The 22,398-nt window shown below is 35.6% G+C and overlaps 1 protein-coding gene across 3 annotated transcripts in view; it reads right to left on the reverse strand.

Moving 5' to 3' along the window:
* The window catches only part of LOC150096729 (uncharacterized), a 357,894-nt gene that overhangs the window by 216,340 nt on the left and 119,156 nt on the right, over nt 1-22,398 (reverse strand). The window lies entirely within an intron of this gene.

The following is a 22,398-nucleotide window of genomic DNA, read 5'->3' on the forward strand; positions in this document are numbered from 1 at the left end:
ATGACACCTCAGCATGGCTAATTATCTTTCCCTCCAAGGTGAAAATCACGTGATCATTCTCAGCAACTAAGAGAAAATTGACATCTTGTTCACAATCACATGATCCAGCTGGTGTTCTTGTCATTATACAACTATATGATCCCATATAGTATCTTGCTTTCAGTTTATATTTACATACTTATAATCAGATATTACTTTTTTTTTGGGGGGGGGGGGGGGGGGGGGCTAGCTAAACAATCTACTTGAACATTTCCTTCTTGTCACCCTCAATAATCCAATGTCTGCAACAAAAAGCTTTAATTAAATATCTTTTCAATAACATACTTTCACAAACCACTCTCATTATCACTCCTGATTTCTGAAAGTTAAGTATACAATGCATTTGCAATCATTAGGACTACATTCTCCCCCTCTCTCTTTAATCACTTTGGATTTTCTCTAAAAATACCGCATTTTCCGGTGTATAAGACGCACCCAAGAAATTTAATACAATTTTCTGGAAAAAACCTAAAACCTAACACAAAATATCTCAACACGTCAACTCAATACTGATAAACATCGGCAACTGATTACTCGGATAAGATATTATGAAACTTGAATACGGACTCCCCGTTCTTAGCCAATAATGCGCCAGAAATCACGTGAAAGTCACGCATCAATTTGATTGCACCATTAACCGCCTACAAAGATCTTGTAACATAAAAGGGAGTGCGTATGACTTTGAAAAGAGGAAACAATCTTTACCTTCATTATATAAGACGCACCCCATTTTTAAGATGAATTTTTAAGGTAAAAAAATGCATCTTATACACCGGAAAATATGGTACTATATCCTTCGACTTTGATTCCAGTCATGGACTTCAGTTTTTTACTTGCCTACATTGCAGCTGACAACAGTACTGTAAAAGAATCAAATACAGAAAACTTGTTTCCAATTCAAAACAACAGTCAAACCTTCAGGTCCTTGCAAAGGCTAATTGGGTGTAACTTCAACCGATTTATGCTTCCTCTCTCTCACACACGATACCATGTGACAATACCCAAAAATAAGTTTCCCTTGTCTGCACAATCCTACTCTTCCAACTTCTGCAGATGATCAAGGCAAATCACCCTCTCACTATATCAAGAACAGTTCTCTACTTCTCTGCTGGTCTTTGGCCAGTAACACTTCTGCAAATTACAAACAGTCTTATGTTCAGGATTTGCATCTTAGGTCTTCAACAAGTCTTATAATCCTAATTCTGGTCTTCTGGTCTTTATAGTAACTTTACAATCTTTCATATGCATCTAAATAGCTGTAGAAAAAAATTTCCCCTACTTGGTTATCAAGTAAATTATGATACATAAAAAATTATATTCTTGTTTTAATCCTATACCCAGGCATAAGCAAACATGTCTATGCTGAGAAATAGGACTAAACAAGAACATAATTTTATCTATTATAATTTACTTGATAAACAAGCCAAAATAACTTTCTACAATTACCTCTGATCCAGAATATTTTAGAAATATGATGATGCACCATTTCACTACTTGTACTGTATATGAAAACACTTCTATATTGATTCTCAGTATCTTCCTAGGTCTAGTTCCCACTGAAGAGACTTCAGTAAAGATTGAAACCAGTCTGAGCACTGAACCTTCCATTATACATAGCAATACATCATGAGATATTAAGACAATTGATGTCAAGTCAACAACATCTGTATACTAGTAGCCCTAGTCGTGAAGATACTTCATGTACAAACACTGTTTTCTTAAGCTTGGGCATAGTATTAAAACAAGAACATAAAATGGTGTCTATTATAATTTACTTCACTTGGCATCTATCCCACAGCATCGAAACAAGTCTATATTCAGTCAATCCTGAGAAAGGGATATACAGTAAGTAAGCCACCAAACTATTATCACACTATTGTTACTGCCCTCAAAAATAATGAACTCATCAAAAATTAGTGACTATCAATATTGCTTCTGCTGTTCTCAATCCACAGTAGATCTCCAAGTCAACATTGCATCTAACAATGAGGTTGCTTACTGGAGTACTGTAAGATGACAGTACAATGATATCTCGCTAATTCGAACTAATAAAAACTGTGCTCATTCGGATTAGCGAATTTTCCCCCAAGAGACATCAATAATGTGCATTTAAGACAAAAATAATCAGATTCTAATGGTACATAAATTTAATTCTGTAAATAAATGAAGTAACTGATAGAAAAAAAAAGCTACTGTACTGTATTGTAAAACAAAAAATAATACAGTACACAAGTTTTAGTAAAAAATTAATTTCTATGTACCTGTATTGTTGAAATAAAATTGCATAGGTCAGTACATAACTTAATTTGCATAAAAAATACCACTTTCTTGTACATAACACAAAAAAATTTCATAAAATAACACAAAACAAAGTTTTTTATTTCATTGTAAAAAGTCACCGATTTTCTTTTGCTTCTTAGAACTAAACTTTTTTCGAATGCTTCTTCTTGGAGCTGCATTAGCATTGTGGAATAACGTATCATTCTGCTTAGCCCATTTTACGCATATTCAAACTGTCAGCTGCCTCTTCATGTTTTACTTTTTTTTTTCTTCTTTGAGTTGTTTATCGTCATCATCGTCTTCTAATTCATTCTGTAGCATTCATATGTATAATTTCAGCACTGCTTTGATTTTGAATTCACTTTCGGTTCTACCTGTAATCCATTCCGTAACATCTATTTGTGAAATTTTAACATCTGGATTTATATTTTTTAACCAAATTATGCACATTTTGAATTTCCTCTTTTTGTGTATATTCGTGATTCATTCCAACAATACATTACGTACTGTACAGTATAAAAAAAGCAAACGTGAACACACAATACATCAAAAACAGGCTTCCAGTATAACCGTACAATGGATAGTATGAAAAAAATACTGTACTGTAATAATAATAACATAAACAATAATAGTTAAAATAATAATTATTAAATAAAAATAATAGTACACAAAATAATAATACGTAATAAATAAAACTTTTTTTTCTTCAAACCGCAGTTCAGATTACTAGAGGGTTCGGACTAGCGAGATTTCACTGTATATTTCATTCCTCTTTGTTCGACAAACTCTGTACTGCTGAAAACATTTCCAGCTTCACAATGCTCTATAATCACCACCTTCCTCAGCTTCAGAGACAGTGTCCTTTTTGCTTAGATCCATTTATCATCCTCCTATTTTATCCTATCTACCTCTTCATCTTTGGAAAATCTTTCTACACCATTTCCCCTCATAATTATGACCTTAAGATATTCAAGAACCATTATTATTATTATTATGTGACACCTCCAGGAAGTCCAAAGCCTCATCGAGGTAGAGTGCGGCAACAGCATCGAACGATTTACCCCTTCAATTACTAACCGTGCTCAAGCTTGCTTAACTTTTTGCGTGAGCCATTAGTAGTAGAGGCTCTACCAATCGACCAACCTTTGCTGGCAAAAAAATCATACTGACAGGTTGGTTCCCTTGCCACACACAGTGATATACTATAGGTTTTGCACCCTCTCAACCACATCTCTATTGTCCTATTAACTTTTATTAAGTTCAAAACAACCAACAACAAACTTTTCTCATTTCTAATATTTCATGCATTGGTATGTAAGAAAACAGATTTTATCCTGTCTTTTGTTTCCCATTAACATTTCCTCATCCTGCAAATATCACTTTCAAGACTATCTCCATTTCCTCCCATTTAATATCAAGGGTATTTTTATTTCTACCAGTGAAAAAAATCAAACAATTAACATTTTAAAAAACTTTAATACAGTATGTTAAATATTCCTGTTTAAATAAATAAATAAATAAATACGGAATATATTTCTTTATCCTTTTCTTCTAGATTTCAAATCTTTGTAACAAACAATATTTGAATAATTTTTTTTTTCATATTTTCTCAAAACATACTCCCAACAATTTCACTACTACTAGCTATTATCAACCATGTGTGTGCGCGTATATATATTATTTTAAAATCATCTGGAGCACTAGTGTCCACTTCGTTAATTGACATTAGTCAGATGGCTGTGGTGTCTAACCATGACAACTACGTCGCCACTCTGGCGCCCGTACCACACAAGGCCGCACCCTACAGCTTCGCTATTATAAAGGTATCGTTTAACGTAAATACAAGTCTTCGTACGTTATCGAAGTTACATTTTACGTGATTTCGTGTTTATGGGAACGTACTGTGGCGTTTTATAGAAAACACGGAAATATAAACACAGAAATGTTATCTCTGGATAGAAAATGAATTTAAATTTCATAAAAGAAAGATGAAATCCCTCGCTTTAGAATAAACAAATGCAATCTATTACGCCCGTGATAAATGATGAGAAAAATCATTTATCACGATAGCTCAGTAATACCACAACATAAATGTGAATTGTGTATTATATGATTGACCACTCGTCGCAGGGGGCCCCGCTCTACACTATGCAATAATACGCGATCCGCTGTCTTCATATACCATCAATGATGCATAAGGATGACAGCCGTCCATATATTCTAAGGTCTATTCATATTATTCTGCAACATTGATATGGACGTATACTTGTCCATATTTCAATAATATTTAAAGTATATTACGAATAAACATTGCCGCACATCGCTATTAAATATGATTAGTCATATGTTCAGGATCCCTGTTGTAACGTACCCGCAGAGAATATTTTGCGCAATGAAAAATCTGTGGAACGACAAAATAAATAATGACGAGTGAATTAATAAAAGGCTGAGTTTTTATTCAAAAGAGATTTATGTAAAAATTATATATGAAATTATTTTGTTTTGACTCCATCCCTAACTACGATAATTTGGTTGAAATTAATTGTATTTATGTAAATTACTTTCAATTTACTAAGATTAAGAAAAATGCGATTATAATAATAATTTAGTTTGTATAATACACACGCGCACGACGGGGATGGTCTGATAAGTTCTGACAAACACCTAGAACAAAAACGATATTAAAGCAACTGATATAACCACAAGAAAGAACATACGAGGATATAAAAACATGAGTTACCTTCATAATTCTGCTACTAGGTATGTTCTTTCTTTTGGTTATATCAGTTGCTTTAATATCATCTGAAGCCAATCACATATCCAAATCACTAATCAATCAGTCAACCTTCCCACCATTGCAATTTAATTTCCAGTCTGCCGTGTGGCAATCTATCAAAAGCCTCTGAAAAAATCCAAGTATACTACTGAATATGCATCTCCTTTGTCCTATGAAGGATATCATCACAGATAAATTAAATATACCAAGAAATTATATATTTGGTTTAATCCTTGATTCAAGTGTAAGCAAACAAAGTTTGTACATACAGTATTTTCAGGACAGGGGGAACTCTTATATAGAGGTTAATAAGTTAAGATCTGTAATATTTGGGGAAAGCGACTGTTCTCTGTATATAATATATATCTTAGCTTATATATGTTTCTTTAACTTAATATTCGTTTTCTATTATTTCCCTTCTTTATTGTTCTACCTTAAGTAAAATTTTTCTTGCCTGGGATCTCCAGATATTTATTTGATTGAAGACTGCGCCTCTAAAATTCCCCTATAGGCAAAAGAAAGTTTTTTTTATACCCTAGTAGATCAATTAATCACTTATATCCTATTTCAGCCAAGGTTTGCAGTCATGGCAAAATTTACTCATAAATCACTACTAATCATTGGGGTTCCGCTATCAGGTCCGAAATAGTGTCTTTTGGATCAGTGCATTGCAAAAAGATTGAATCGAACAACTAATTTTATCAACAATAACAAGTTTAATTTCTGATCAAATAATTATACATATCACTTGAAATCACAAGATTCATTTCATGAAAGGTAATTCTTAGTCTTTCTCAATCACTCAACTTGTTTCTATTAAATTCTCTCGCACTTACTCAGTTGGACCTTCAACAAGCATACTTTATAATACAAATATCAGGAAGTTATACTATAACATGAAATCGTTCGTTACGCTTGACATTCCTAATTTAGCATCAATCAAAATACAACATACATGTATACAAATATATCTCTCAGAATCTCATTCCTTTCAAACACTTAATCATATTCTAGGCAATTATATTTATACAATCCACCTCATTGAGTTTCAAACATTCCAATACGACAGGAAATACTCTATCACAAAATTCAATCATAAGTACACATATAATCAATTAAAGAAATTTCAATAGCTCAATCTTTTCTCCAAGAGAAATTAACTGCGCTCATGCTTTCACTCATTTGCGATTTACACACATTTACGAGAAATATTAACACTCTAAATACTATCTCCTTAAACTAGACAATTTAGCAGTTCGATAGGGAATTCTTTCTTAATTCATAAACAATAAATGAATATGTAGACTCACACGGGTCTCTTCCTATCTTGTATGTCTTCCGTTCTTCTTTCCTTATTTCGGCGCTTGAGTGGGGTTTCTCTCCTCTGTTCCGTGTTTTTGAATTCTCCTCGACGCGACGCCAATGAATAGTCGTAGCAGCAGGCGGGATATAGGGTAGGCGTTCCGGCATCTTGAACTGCCCGGTAAAGGATTTCTGCACAGGCCTGGTCGCACTTATTCGACTACAGGACCTTTATGGTAAGATTTCTCCTTAACTATCGCCTCCGGATATCTTTGGCTGTGACTAGAACGACATCGGTGGATGAATCTCTCCACCCTCCCCCTCCGGAACTTACACCTCGGGTCCTCGATCTCTCATGGATGGTTCACTCAGGATGAAGAAAAGGAAGCCCTTCTCATCTTCGAACCAACCCTTTTATACACCAGTCCCTGCAACTTTAAGTTTTTGGGACCCCTAGCGTCCCTGTGCGAGTCTTGCTAGTAGTTTGGAGAATCCTGTATGATGTTTCTCGAAAATTTGCCGACAATCTTACCTATGGGCCTTTCTTTTTGATTCGCACCACGCCCTTTCAATATTGACCTTGAAAGTCACCTGCAAGGGGTCTTGCACATAATCTTCAAAAGACATGCCGAATTTCAGGCGATGCTCTTGGTTTCAATACTTCTACATCCCTTCTTAAACAATGAGCGAGTTAATTCCCTTTGGACTTATTTTGCTCTTTATACAGATAGCTTTACATAGAGAAATAAAATATACATTTGTACCAGAAAATTCAGGTGAACTCCTTCTGTAAAAAGTCGATGTTTTAGATAATTTATTTTGGCAAGATCGAATTTTTTTACAGATCAATTGCCTTAGTATCCCTTAGTATAGTATACCTTAGTAACATAATACAAAGCACATCCTTGCAGACAATGGCGGTCGGCGAGAAATTTAAGGGGATGCTGCATATACAAAAAAACTTTTTTCCTTAATCAGTAACTAATTTATTAATAAATAAATTTACATATCAAAAAATTGCTTTATTAAAAATATTTCATCCTCGCCACAAACAAACACCAACAATAAAAGTTTGGTATCAATAGCAATGACAAGTGCAAAGAAATATTGGCGTTAGATCGCAGTGCATTTGTTTCGTGTAACGATAATTGAAAAAATATAATTCTTTTCATATTTTCAACAGTGATGCATGTCATAATTCAGTCTTGTATCTATAATAAATGAATAATTATGTTTTAACAAAATAAAATAAGATTTACAAAAAATAGTTCACCACGAACATGCACCAATAATAAACGTTTCATATTCGACTGTGAGATGCGGTAATTAATACTCTTGGAGAGCAATGGATGGCAATGCTGTAGCCAATGAAGTCCTAACTGAGGCTCGGCTGTTGCCTCCTGGACGCTGAGTTTCGCTCTCTTAAGGTTTTTGCCTTGAGGGAGCAAATTTGAGTCCCCGGGGAGGGTGTTCTCTGGTACGGCCTGGCGAGGGGCTTTGTCGATGGACGCATTTCCCTGGAATATGAGCAGTTCTGCTCGGTGGTGGGGGAGCCTGTCACTGAGTGGAGCCAACGCTAAAAAAAATGAGTTAGCCGATCTCGTAGCAGGGTTTTTCTCCCAGAAACTCGGGTTCTTCATCCCGCATACAGACAAATCAGCCCTTCAGAACATGCACGGAATTTACAGACAGAATACTAGTTGTGGTGGATGGTAGATGGCGTTGATTCGTAGTAGAGGTTCAGTGTAGTGGTTGAGACAGTTGTAGGTGTCCTCCCACAATGAGTCTTCGGACTCCTTGGAGGTGTCAGGAATAATAATAATAATATCTCACAGAAATAACATGCACAAGCTTATGATACACTGCCACTTGGGCAGTGTATCTAATGACGTAGCGTGTGAGGAATAAAAAACCCGAGTTTCCGGGAGAAAAAACCCTGCTACCTCCGAATGAGATCGGCTAACTCACCTTCAATTGAAAATCATCCAGATAAAGATTATAGTTGACAAGAAATTGTTATTTTCTTATACCAAAGCATAATTGTAAATTATATTCATTAACTAGACAACCCTTCACCCAGGGTTAAATGAAATCAAACAGAAGTCATACTGTTTTTGAAATAAACAGCAGCAGCTTTGAAGTATTCCAAAACCTCAACAAGTATGGGTGTATTCATTTACTAAAAATCAGTGAGACACTAGTTTTATTTTAATAATTTAATACTTGTAAACCCCGGTCTATCCAATAATAGATGGTGCCAATTCAGGCTTCTGGTCCCACTGCGTATATAATTCACAGTTTGCATTGTGTGACAAACTATTTATGCTCTGATAATGTTAGGTATAAAAACAAGTGAAATATTAGCAGCTAAAGAATTAAATATTATGTATTTAGTTCCTTGGGTGTTGAAAGTTATAACTTATTTTAAAGGGTATTAACACCTCCAAACGAACTATTTTATTTAAAAAAAGATGTTTGTTAACTGGCTTATATTTCACTGGATTTCAAACCAGTATCTTTAGGGCATGAAGCAGCATGTTATAGTTTACGTGCAACAATGAATAAGTGAAACAATTCAAATTGTAACAGACAAAAGACCTAAAGTCCTAAGTTGGTGCCTTCTAAAGTTGTAAATTAAGTATTACAGCTATGTAAGAGTTGAACTTAAGATAACATTCCCCAAAATTAATGCAACCATACTTTTTCAGGTTAAGAAAATTCTTCATAGCAATGGCTGACTCTAAATATCTTTCTAACCTATAATGACTTCTAAATAGCACGTTGGTTTTCTTCCATTTAATCCTGGATGAGGGATGTCCAAAGCGTGGTATATCAGTTCTGACTTGCCATAATATAGGTAGTGAATGTATTTTTTTATGTTCTCCAGATCTTCCTATCTGCACATAGTAGACTAAACTCAGTCACAAGGAACTTCATGCACTCCAGGATATGCAAGAGAATGGAGTTTATCCTTAAGAAAGCAGATCTGAGTGCTAATTTAAAATGTGATTCGAATGTGGTATGAAGGCCATTTTATTAGTACTTTGGCTATCTTTTCTGATGTACCTCTGACATAGGGAATAGGAATAGTGATGTTTTGTTTTTGTGTGTTAGAGGAGGGAAAAGTAATGGGGCTATGTAGTATTTTAGTTTGTAGGAATTGTAGCCATTGTCAAAGAAAGTACAGTGCAGATATTTAAGTTCTGTGGAAAGAGCTGTATCATTAGAACAAATCGCTCTGGCTATGTGTAAATGTTTTCAGAATATCATACTGGATGGTATGATAATGTGACTGTGTAGATATCTTTCTGTGTGTGTTTTTTGTTCTAATGATATAGCTCTTTCCACTGAAATTAAATATGTGCACCATACTTCCTTGGCCAATGGTAACAACAACTCCTGTAGCCCCAAAGTACTAATAAAACATGGCCTTCATACCACATTCAAATTGCATAGTAAAATAGCAACTCTGATCCGCTTTCCTAAGGATAAACTCCATCCTCTAGTATATCCTGGAATGTATGAAGTTCATTGTGACTTAGTCCACTACAGGTAGACAAGAAGATCTGTTAACATCCGCCTTGGAAAACATGAAAAATATATTCAATGCCATTATAATGAAAAGTAAAAGACAGACGTCACTTTGGACACCCGCCCCTTCACACAGGATTAAATGGAAGAAAACCAATGCACTAATTAGAGGTCAGAAAGATTATTTTTAGAGTCAGCCATGGCTACTGCTACGAAGAACTCTCCTAACCTGAATAAACATGGTTGCATTAATTTGGGTGACTTATCTTAAGATCAACTCCTACATGGCTATAATATTTCTTCTTTTACAACTTTAGAAGATGCCAAATTAGGACTTTGGATCTTTGCCTCATTGTCAGGTGTAAACTAAACAATGCTGCTTTGTGCTCTGAAGATGCGATTTAAAATACAGCAAAATATAAGCCAGTTAATAAACATCTTTTTTTTTTTTTTTTTTTATAAAATAGTTTGGTGTTGATAATACCATTAAAATAAGTTATGCTAATTAAACTGTAAATGAATGAACATAATCTTAAATCAATTTATGGATGAAATAAAATAAGATAGTACAATCTAACAATCTCAAAAAAAAAAAAAAAAAAAAAAAAAAAAAAAAAAAAAAAGAAGAAAAAAATCGAAGGCAAGGATCAATATTAGATCCCGAAATAGTCAAGAAATATAAAACAGAATAATAATTATTATTTAAGTTGCATATTAACATATGACAGTAATCCTGCAGTATGCACTGTCCAAAACCACACTTGGAAGTCCTGAGTGCACCCTGTGGGGGACTGATGATCCCCCCACCCACTGCATGCCACCATTCTTTAATTGTTTTTTACTCATGATCAATAGTACAAAAAACTCCAGTGTCAGTGTGGTTAAAAAAAAATCACACAAAAACTACAAAAAATATATATATAAACATCAAAAATGCTGCAAAAAATTCCATCAAAATCCCTAACAATAAAATAAAAAATCCAGACTGAGTTCACTAACATCAGAGATCTTAATTTCAATATCAATGATGTGCACCACCACATACAGACATCCAAACCTCATATCCTATTTATCACTGAACCACAAGCGGCACGCTACAGAACCTGTTCTTTGGTCAAGTATGATATCCCATGTCAAAAGTTATCAGACCTAGAATCTTCTTCCCTTTATGATCTTCTTTGGCTCAAGATTTCCTTACCTCACTTTATTGCCTTCATTTGCTGCCTTACCATTCTCCAAACCAAAATGACTTCACTGATCCTTTTGACTACTTATCTGTCAAAGTCAATCACATACAGTCTAATAGTGAAACAATCTTCCTTGGTGATTTCAACACACAATTCAGATTGGCTTCCCTTTTCCAACTTCACAGACTAAACTGGTGAAAAAGCCGAGCTTTTTGTTATCAATAATGATTTAACACAAATGGGCCACCAACTCTATAGAAATCTAGATATCCTCTTCATTCTCCAAACATTTTGGATGTTTTCTTAAACAGCTATCCCTCCAAATACCCCGTTGATGTCTCTACTATTGACAAGTCTGATAACCCTGTATTCTTTGTTAAGGATCATCCACTTCTCCCAGTCATTCATAGCTTTGTATCTTGTGGTGCACTACAACAATGCCAATTGGGACAACTTTAGGAACCTCTATGCCTTATTTCCATGATCTCATTATTGCTTCTACTCTTCTGATCCTAGCATCTACTTTGATCTAATAACAGAAATTACTCTCACCGGATTGTGCTCCCCCCCCCATTTCCCTCAAAATCCCTGACTTTCATCCAAATTCGGTTTTCCAACAAACTGTGCCAAAGCAGTCCAAGCCAAAAATTCATCATATGCTCAATAGCTCCAATCAAAAACTCCAGCCTCTCACTTACACCACAGTTCATAACAATTATAAAAAATTCCAAAGCAGACTGCAAAGGCCCCAAATACACACTAAGCTTGTCTCCTGCCCCTCCTGCCCAAGCCTTCTAGTCTCTTGCAGGCTGTGGGATGCAACTTCTGTCTTTCCATGTTTCCACCTCTCTTCTGATGGTAAAATGGCAACATCTTCTATCAGCTTTTTCTTTCCAACTCGCATACAGATGACCAAGGCAGATAGACTTCTTGCTACCAATTCACAAACTACCTGCTGTATTTCTCCCCTGAAATTTTGCCAGAAAAATTCTTGATATAATCAAGTCTCCTGGTCCTGATGGTATTCCTCCAGTTGTACAAAAAGCTTATGCTTCAGAACTCACACCAATCCTACATTGTTTCTTTAAGCTGTCATACTCATCAGGCATCTACCCTACAACCTGGAAGCAATCATTTATCCAACCTGTTCAAATCAAGGAAGATAACTCAACTATCAAACTATTGCTCTAATCTCAAAATTCTCCTAAATAATGGAAAAGGTCATCATCAGCCAACTGCTTCACTACTTAGAGACTCACCAATTACTTAGTGATCATCAATATGGATTCCGGCATTCTCGTCATGGCCACCCTCACCCACCTTTGGAAGCAGGCCATGGAAAAGTTCGGAGACACTCAAGTGCTCTATGTTGATAGTTTCAAGGCATTTGACAGTCTGGCCTTTTTGCCAAGCTACCACATTATGGATGCTGGATACTGTGGGGCTCACTGCTGTTAACCTACATTCTTCCTTCTGTACATTAATGATCTTCTCTCGATGATATCCAATCCTATTTATATCTTTGCTGATGACAGTACTCTCTACACACGGACAGTACTCTCCACTCCTCGTTTTTTATTTTCAAAACCTTTATAGTGCTCAGGTAACTCCTGTTCGTGATAATTTTTAACCAACATCCATTGATCTTGCCATTCTCAACTGAGATAAGGATAACCTGGTGAATTTTAATGTTATTTTGTGTCTCATTTTCAGGAAGAAAGACCATGCCAATCTCTCTCTCCTCCACTTTCAACAATATACCTCTTGCCAACCAGGACAGATCTCCGTGGATTAATCTCTCACATCTAATCTATCCTGGCATAAGCACATCTAGATCATAGCCTCTTCAGCCTCCACAAAAAACTTGGTATATTTTTCCACTACAAACGGTATTTCTCTCCTGTTCAATTCCTGAAATATAAAGCTCAAATCTGCCCAACCTATTCTGCGGTTTCCACATTTGGGTTGGTGCACCTAAAACAGTATACAGAAGCATGCCATTCACTTAACTGATGACCCCCCTCCAGTCACTCTCCCATAGATGCTCCTTTGCAGCATTATGTCTCTCCTATAGGTATTTCCATGGACACTGCCACCCCTCCACTTTCCTGTACTCGTATGCAAAACACAAGCAGTTACCGGCCAACACCCTCATACAGTTTAACTTCAAACCAATTTCTCATAATCTGCCTTCATTTGCTATACCTCTGTTCTTCAGAAGTCTTCCCCCCAATGACAACCTTCAGTATCAAAAACACAAATTCCTTTTGTCCTTTTAACCACTAATCCATACACAGAATGACTGTCATAGTTTAGGAACCTCTCATATGTGAGACTGATGTTTATAAGTTAAAAGGACACCAAATAAAAAAGGCAGTGAAAATTTCCAAATTTATATTTGGAATTCAAGTAAAGGCCACTTTCACTATTATTTTCAAACACATGGACTTAAAGAAAGATCAAAGTAAAATAAACACAAAAGGCATGTTTATAGTTGAAACAAAAAAAAAGTCAAGAGACAAATGGAGATTTGAGCTATATGCAGGGTTTGTGTTCTCAACACTCAGCATGTATATCCAAAACATGAAAAGCAGGAGACTTATAACATGGGATAATAGAAGTTGCATTCCCAGAATCACACGATTCTTATCTTCCCAAGCAAAGCTATTTATATATATATATATATATATATATATATTAAGAGATAGGAAGATGAATAAAATATTCAGTATGTATAAAACAAACAATTATTGAAGTAGTTTTTTTTATTACTATTTTCACGATTAATACATCGTAATTATATCTTCTTTAGTTGGCATGCTGAAGAAGTTGAAGGCTCATGTAGCATTTAAGGATGTTTTCATTCTTCCTTTTCACTTTCGAATTCCTCATGTGGTGAGTCATTCTTCGAAATGAGCCATGCCGCCATCTATCAACTTAAAAGCCTGTGACATTGCGAGTTTTCACAGGCTCAAACTTCACAGAACTTGATTCATATTCCTTACCAATGTGCTTTTCCATAGCCAGAAGATCTTTATTGCTCAGGTCCTCCTGGTGCAATTTGAGTAACTGCCACATTTTCTTTGTCAATGACCTTAAATCCACTCTGATGAGCCATGTTGCAATGATTTTCTTTGTGTTAGTAATATCATCTTCCAACATTACGCCTCTAACAACATTTACAGCTTCAGGCCAGAATTTCTTCCCCACACCATTCATACATAGAGGAATGAGTAACAAATGATATTAATCACCATCTTTATGTTAAATTGCTGCCAAAATTATGCTAAGCTTATCACATTCATGATAATCTCTTTACATATATATATATATTATACACACACACACACATATATGTATATATATACATATATATATAAATGACACACACACACACACACACATATAATATATATATATATATATAGATAGATAATTTTCACAATAATCTCTCTTAAGAGAATAAAGTTCTCTTCTCTTCATTCAACTCTCCCAAAAAACATTCACTGAAAATCTATGATATCCAGTCCTCCTCCTTTGCTCTCTAAACAACACGTAATCTTTCCTTTATATATCCCTTCAGTGACTGTAGGTTTTCTGAATGATACACAATGAGATCTTATTCTGTAGTTCCTGGATGTATTGCCTCCTAAAAGCAACATACAGCAGTCTTTGGAGGTTAAATCCAAGTGCTTCTTCTCTTTGATGGATATGTAGGTATGACTGGACATAAGCTTCCAAAACAGGTAAATTTCATCTAGATTAAGCACCTGCTTTGGTGATTACCCTCCCTACTATCATTGCTTCAAAAAGATCATGAAATTCTTCATGCCACTAAAGCTTTCCTGGTCATGTTGAGATTGTGGAATACACAACAACTCTTATCATGGTCGAACAGTCCACAACTTGCAGTAGGTGTCAGTTGATTTTCATCTTTCATAAAAAAAAATTATGATCATAAAAATTTTTTCCCTAGACAAAGGAACATGCTCTGCTGATTCTGGTGCTCATTACATATAGCCAGCATCCTTTCCATTTTCTCAATTGCATGAAATCAACATTTTGTTACTCTGGTAATGCTGAGATTCATGGAAAATCAGTCACTATTACAAATTGTATCAACTGTATCAGCATTTTCATGAATGGCTGTAGAACACTGTAAAATTACTCAGTCCCATGATCTTTGATTATGAATGCTATGTTCACCCCTAACCAATTCAGAACTTCCAACTTCACTTGGAGTTCCTTGACCTTTTCTTCAGATTCTTCTTTTCACTCCTTTGTTTTTTGCTTTCCATACATCTTACTCAAAGGGCATAGAAGTTATTTACAGATAAAGACAAATACTGCATATACCAATAAGGAAGCAGGATACAAAATGGACACAATGCTGCTGTTTTTTGTTTTTTCCCTTAAAGAATAGCTTTACTATATTACTCTTACTATATTATAGAACTATCAACTCATTTCTGTATTCAAGTTGTTACTAACTTCTCAAAAACCTTCACCACACCAGAGATACTGATAATTTGGAAGTTAGACGATGATTTTTGCATCACCTTTTTACTATAGAACTATCATAAACCAGTTGAAAAGAGAAGACAGGGTAGACCTCAAAAAAAAAAAGAAAAAAAAAAAGGATATTGGACCAGAACAGCCCAATATGATCTATACCTGTAATTAGTGTTATGATGAACTATCATATATTTTTTCCTTACAAATTACATAAACATATCAAGGGCCTAGCCAATTCAGATGAACATTTTAGCATATGTGCTGATATCCCATTGTACCTACTTACTGCCAAACTGCTATCCAAGTTATGCAATAGCTCTCAAATCTCATTCTCATGCACCGCTGTCTCTTCACCCATTGTAATGGCAGCACCAGGTTAATAGATCTTAGCAAAATGGATACTCATTATTTGAATAATTGCATCTGCTTCTGGCATAAGGGTACCTACAATCTGCATTCAATAAAGTTCTTCTTCCACATACATTCTCTCTCTTCCAAAACAGGAGGCATAACAAGTTTGAGTTTCATGAGCTGCTACCTAACTGTACTCAAATTGTCTATCATTAGTAGACCCCAATTTACATTACTACTACCACATCAAACTTCGTCAAAATAAGCTTTATATAATAAATAACATAACTGAAACTCTGTTTCGATTCTCCTCCATTTTCTGAAATAAGATTCCCAGTCATATGCATAAATCTACTCTCTTCTTCAGCTTTTCAGAACCACAAACTCCACTGTATAAACATGACCTGTTCTGATGTATCCACTTATAATGGAAGTTATTACTTAAGTCTATGATTATTATATAGAGCATAATTTAATAATGAGATGGTTGGAGATTTGTCAGTCCTTTGTACCCTAAAATCTGTATTCAAATGTAAAGAACGAAGTGCTTTGTTTCTTAATTTACAACCAGTTGGCTAGGGCACGGATATCTAGGAGTCTTTAGCTGGTAGTTGACTTTTATAACCAGATATGACACCACTACAAACATGCTAATTACAGGTCTAATTAACATGAAAAGATCACACCAGACTCCAGAGCAGGGTTCCCAACTTATTTAAACTATCTCATACATAGTACTTTAATATGCTATAGATTTTCAAGCTTCTATGAATGGAAAGTGGAACATCTAGGTTAGGGTTGTAGAACATCTAAAAAAATAGATGTTCTGCAACCCTACCCAAAATGATGCTAAGAACAAGAAGCTGAAATCAAGCATATTAATTCTATACATGTAAATACTTGCATCAAGCAGCTTCCTTCTTTTACTTCCGCACACCAACAATTTCCTGTCTATATCATATCCTGTCAGCAATTAGCAACACATTCAAACAAATAAACTACAATAAAATTACAAAACAAATCACTACTTTCAATTATCAGAATGTTTCAATCTCTTTCAATTACAAATAATTATTGGATAGCACTGTCACCATCTAGTAGAAATACTGAAAAGAATTTTGAGATTAAATTGGCATATGTGAATTTATATTTGTTAATTATTATACTGAAATGACTCTTGAATTATTAACTATAATCTATAAAATTATAGTATCTTTATAACCTAATTACATACAAATAACTTAATGACCCCACTCCCTCTCCTCCCCTAGTTTTTTTTTCTTCAAGAACCTATACTGTTAATAGTTTTTAGACCTGCTGTGCATATTCAAATTTATAACAACTATATCCTTCATCAGTCTACATTCTGCACAAGTATATGCACAAACACTAGGCATATTTACTTTGCTTAATTACTGTGACATAAGGTGATACAGAGAAATATTACATTCCTTTAAACTGAAAAATAAGGTCGTGTCAGAAAGAAACGTTCTACATCATAGATTTTGTAAATTATGACTTCATTCTTACTTTAACAGAATGTACAAGTTACCATTTTATGTAAATGTGTAACATGGAATAAATGAACTTCTGGGAACAACATTCTGACTTTATTTATGAATATAGAAAAAGCATTTAACTTCATAAACCTCTGAGGCATTTCAGTATGACTATCATCACTTGATTAAAGGAAATTTTAATTATATAAAGCGCAGGCCAGAAGGGTAACGAGTGTGGTAAGAAAAGCGGATCGTGAAAGGAAATTAGCCATGAACTAAAGAGAATCCCAAACAGTTCTTTCAATATGCTGCAAGTAAAAGAAAAACTGTACATGGCAGAATGATTTTAAGGAATGCCGATGGTAGGGAGGTCACTGAATCAGTCGATATAGTGGAATTACTGAGTGAGCACTTTGCAAGAGTATATCATCCAGGTGGTGATATAGAAGGAATCATTAGTTTATATGGGAATTGTGGTGAATGAAGTGGAGGCGAATAGTCTATTACAGAACCTTAATGTGAATACATCTGTGGGATTGGACAGTATACCAGCACAGATCTTATGTGAAGCAGCTAAAGAATTGTCAGTGCCTTTGACCATATTGTTTAATTTGAGTCTCGAGTCTAGTTTAGTCCCGAAGGGGTGGAAAGAGGGGAAAATAGTTCCACTGCATAAAGGAGGATCCAAGACTACTATTGCAAATTACTGAGCAATCAGCATATTAGGAGTCGTTGTTAAGGTCTTGGAGAAAGTAGTCAAGGAAAAAACACAGGAATGGATTGATGAAAATGAGATACTGTATGGGGGACAGCATGGTTTTGTGAAGGGTAGATCATTGCTCAGGTTTTATAACACAGTGATGGCTGAACTGGATAAAGGTAATGGGTTTACAGTGATACTGCTGGACCTGACTAAGGCCTTTGACAGGATACCACATGGAATTCTAATCCATAAACTGCAACATATAGGGAATGGATATAGGGTTGGTGAGATGGATAGATGGGTGGTTGATGGAGAGATATCAGAGAGTAGTTTATTCAGGAGTAGAGTCCAAAAGACGGCCTGTGACTAGTGGTGTGCCGCAGGGTTCTGTTCTTGGACCACTGCTGTTTAATTTGTTCATTAACGATATAGGGATGGATCTGAGAGGAACATTTCATTTGTTCGCTGATGATGTAAAGTTGGGTAGGGCAATAGTGAATGCAGAAGATGTCAAAATTTTGCAGGATGATTTGGATAGATTGGAGGCCTGGGCTAAGGAGAATGGATATCAATTTAATATGGCAAAATGTAAGGTTATGCATTTTGGGGTGAAAAGATTAGCAGCAGTATATCACATTGGTGGAACTGTACTCCAGGAGATTGATAAGGCCAGGGACTTGGGAGTTGGTGGGTATCTTTGACAAGCAGAGATAAGCAAATTACTGTTCCTCTGTATGGAGCCTTGATAAGATCCATTCTCGACTACTGTGCCCAGATTTGGTCACCCAGGTTTCTTCTTGATGGGGAGGAGGTTGAGAGGATCCAGAGGCGAGTGACCAAGATGATAGCAGGTCTATGGAATGAACCTTATGAAAACAGGTTGAAGATTTGTGGGTTGCAGAAATTGGTTGATAGGCAGAAAAGGGGAGTTATGATTGAGACATTCAAATTGCTGAAGGGTTTCTATAGGATTAATTCAGAGGATATTTTTGAGAACAGGACTGGTAGTGGGAGGACTAGGGGACACCATGGAAGCTGGGCAAGAGTGTGGTTACTAAGAGTGTTAGAGCTGGGTTTTTTACTTTTAGAGTGGTGAATGAGTGGAATAGGCTGCCAGAGTCTGTTGTGGGTGCTATGAAGGTGAATGAGTTCAAGGCAAAGTATGATAGATACTGTGTGAATGTCGAATAGTTGTGATGGCCATGATGTTTAGGGCCTCCCTCGATGAGTCTAAGGACTCCTTAGAGTTGCCTGTGATGATGATGATAATAATAAAAAGTACAATGATCATTCAATTATCCAACCTTCTATTAAGTGACTCTTGAATGGGTGTTAGCCTGTCAAGTGACTTTGTATAGCACCATACTAAGTTATCCAACAGGAAAACTGAAGGATTACTCTATTTGTACTTTTCTTCTTATTATTATTACATAACACCTCCAGGGAGTCCAAGGACTCATTGTGGGAGGACACACTACTCTACTTCGCTAAATACATCTCATCCTCTCCACTACTGCTTAATTCTCTAACTAAGACGCTACTACCATCCACGCCATCTATCACCCGTCATCACCAACAATAGTATTTTTTGTCAGTAAATTGCATGTTCTGAAGACTGATTTGTTCTGTACGTGGGATGAAAAACCCTACTACCGCTGCATGAGATCAGCTAACTCACCTTCAACTAAAAAAGTTCATATAAGGATTCCCCTTGTCATAATTCACATCATCAATTTTCTGATATGCACCCTCAAGGGGTGTTCAAGCTACTATGACAGCAGTACAATATTACAAATCTGATGTAAGATTTGTGTTTATCTAAGCAGAAAGTTGCTGATCTACTTGTGTGTCTGAAGTAAGCCAACTTGCAGGAACAAGGTACTTTTATATGCTCCAGGCACTGGAGACGAGGGAGCCAATCTTTGGTAGAATGGATAAGGATAGCAAGATGTAAGAACATAAATCTTACATCTGCAATCAGGACTATGGCCAATATGGCCTTGCAGACCATGTATTGGACACAACTCATAGGATCTTCTGGAAGAAAACCACCATACTCTACCATACTAAATTTAATAAGGAGGGACTATTTTTACAATCTGCAGTGGCACTCAGAAATCAAACTAATTTAAACAAATATGAATACATAAAACTTCTGAAAATTTAGGAAACAATTGTCAGAGGTCCCAATTTACATCCTCATCTGCCTATAAACGCCCATAGAGGGTGCACCACCTGGATAGGACTTTAGTCAACTGCGTTTCATTAAGTATTGTGTTGTCTTTGTGTGTTACAAGTGTTATTTGTACTCCCTGAAGATGTTTCAGTGACAGACGAAATATTGGAAGCATTAAAATTAGTTTGTAATACATTCCTAGTGCTGTCAATACTTCATTAAACTGTCAACATTGTGTCCTCCCAGCATTTAAGCCTTAACACATTTATACCTCCATATTTGAGTATTTCTGGCGAATATCATCTACTCCAGCTCCTTTCCACATTTCCAAGTTTTGATGGTGTTTTTTCTTATTTCACATATTTTAAAAAAATATGTCAGTGACGTAGCAAAGATTTCAAGTCTTTCTCCAAATGTAACAAGCTTCTCCCAAGAATTTCAGTGGCTAACACAAAGCAATTAAGTTTTTTTCTTTATATGGTAGATTTGCTTCAATGCAGAAACTAAAAATAGGTGCTGACTGAAATGCTCAAGTTGCAATTCTGATAGACTGAATGGTGAACTAGAACCAGCCATTGAAATGTAGTCTCTTTCAGAAGCACAGACTTCAGATCCATAATTTAATCTTGATCAGATAAGTACCTAACATAGACTATCTGTCCGCATCACAAGAGGTGTAAAGCTAGGGATAAAAGTATGTTCATCTTTCTTTGACACTTATGTTACAACTAACATAGCTGAATCAGTTTTTTGGTCAAATATAAGTCTCAAGAGACTTGCTTCTGTTTAAAACAGAAATAAAGGCAGTTTTCCCTGCCAAAATCTGAACCCACTTGAAAGTTTCACTTGGTTATACTATAAATTAAAGATGCCATATTGCAGGAATGGGACACTTACAAGAAAAGATTATGAAGGAGAAGAAGACAAAATTAAAGTTTTATAAAAAATTATGATTAAAGATTCTAAGAAATTATATTCTTGGTTTCATCCTTTATCCAAATGTAAGCAAACATTTGCACGTGAAATAACTTCATGACTGGACTACTTGTATATAGACTAATTATTATTACATAACACCTCCAGGGAGTTCAAAGACTCACCGAGGGAGGGCACCTACTCTACAACTGTCTCCACCACTCAATTCACCAACTATAGCAAAACCGCAACTACCTTCATCATCTATACCAACACCATCTAATGTCGACCACCACCACCACTAGTATTTTCACAATCACAAACATCCATGCCCATGGCAGGATTTGAACCTGCAGCCTTTTGGCTGGAGAGCAGATATGCAGATCACTCAGCCAACCAGGCTGGCAAATTACAAATATTTATAATTTTTTATTTATTTTCACAGACTATGTAAAAATAAATAAAAAAATTATAACCACATAACCTTACAGACATGTATAATGTTATGCATTAATAGTAAATGCCACTACCCAGAACTGGTTTTGACCTTGATTGAGGTTTGTCTCATCAGTGGGAGCCAGACCCAGAAGAGATACCAAGGTTGAAGCAATGCAGAAGTCATATTTTCCATATACAAGTAGTCAACCAAGTGAAAAAAAAAAAAAAACTTGTAACATTATTTTTAATCCAGAGAATTTTAGTAATAAGATGTGACTCCTTCTGATTACTTAGATATGGGAAATATATGACTAGTGCATTACTTCAACTTTAGTAACTTTTCTAGGTCTGACTCCCACTGATGAGGCCTCAATAAAGGTCCAATCCAGTCTGGGTAGTGACCTTTCCAATAATGCATAGCTTTATTGGAAAGGTCAATTTGGAGTAAAGTGGATGACAAACAATATCAAACAGGAATTGCATGTGAAAAAGAGGCTATGGAAGAGATATAAGGAGACAGGTGAAGAGATGCATGAGGAATATAAGACACAGGCCAGAAGAGTGACTAGTGTGGTAAGGAAAGCGAAACTGGAATATGAGAGGAGATTGGCCCTAAGATCCAAAGAAAATCCTAGGGAATTTTTTTAGCTATGTGGCCAGTAGGAGGAGAAATGACTGTGGAAGAA

This window comes from Typopeltis vanoorti, chromosome 18, assembly GCF_054136105.1.
Source record: "Typopeltis vanoorti isolate ZY-2024b chromosome 18, IOZ_Tvanoo_1.0, whole genome shotgun sequence".
Lineage (NCBI taxonomy): Eukaryota > Metazoa > Arthropoda > Arachnida > Uropygi > Thelyphonidae > Typopeltis > Typopeltis vanoorti.